The following is a 1,176-nucleotide window of genomic DNA, read 5'->3' as shown; positions in this document are numbered from 1 at the left end:
CATATTGAAAAGCAGAGACATTACTTTGCCAACAAAGGTCCATCTAATCAAGGCTATGGTTTTTCCAGTTGTTATGTATGAATGTGAGAGTTGGACTGTGAAGAAAGCTGAGTGCCGAAGAATTGATGCTTTTGAACTGTGGTGTTGGAGAAGACTCTTGAGAGTCCCTTGGACTTCAAGGAGATCCAACCAGTCCATTCTGAAGGAGATCAGCCCTGGGATTTCTTTGGAAGGAATGATGCTGAAGCTGAAACTCCGGTACTTTGGCCATCTCATGCAAAGAGTTGACTCATTGGAAAAGATGCTGAGAGGGATTAGGGGCAGGAGGAGAAGGGGATGACAGAAGATGAGATGGCTGGATGGCATCACTGACTCGATGGACTTGAGTCTGAGTGAACTCCGGGAGTTGGTGATGGACAGGGAGGCCTGGCATGCTGCGATTCATGGGGTTGTAAAGAGTCGGACATGACTGAGCGACTGAACTGAACTGAACTGAACTGAAGCAGTTAATTTTTCTTAGGTTCTGGAAGCACAGGTTAATTAGCATTCAAATACATTTCTCTATTTCAAGGTCACGGTTTTCTTGAGGAAATTACTGACTGACTTCTCTTGCCTAATATGTTAGGACTGACTGACTTCTCTTGCCTAATATTTTAGCACTCCTAGGAATTTCTAAAGTTTAGGATGAGCACGTGTTCAAAAATTGTATTAACAAGTTTTATTAATAGAAAATACTGTGAAATACATTATATCTAACACACAGTTTGTTTAAACTTACACATACACATGAGAGTTCCTTCATAACTTGAGCCTGCAAAAGCTATTTGTCTTTCCCATAAATCCGAATTGGAGATGTGTGTATCTTTGTAATTCAGGTGTCACAGTTTATCTCTTTGCAACACTATAGAACTTGTTCAGTTTAGTCCTCATCACAAAACTATTGTTTCCTCTAAGTGTAAGAAGGATCCCTAGAGGCTTGAACTTGGCTGACAGAATTACTGTGTTCTAAAATCCAATAGATTAATACATTAGTATAGCTCAATGGATTAGTGAGTTGACTACTTGGTCTGATTTTTCTTTTTTTTCTTTGTCACATTAAGAAATTTCCCTTATCAATACTTTATAATAAAATATATATTATAAATATATATTTATAATATATATAATATTTTATAT

Source organism: Bison bison, unplaced genomic scaffold (assembly GCF_000754665.1).
Source record: "Bison bison bison isolate TAMUID 2011002044 unplaced genomic scaffold, Bison_UMD1.0 scf7180017864289, whole genome shotgun sequence".
Lineage (NCBI taxonomy): Eukaryota > Metazoa > Chordata > Mammalia > Artiodactyla > Bovidae > Bison > Bison bison.
This window is presented reverse-complemented; position numbering follows the sequence as displayed.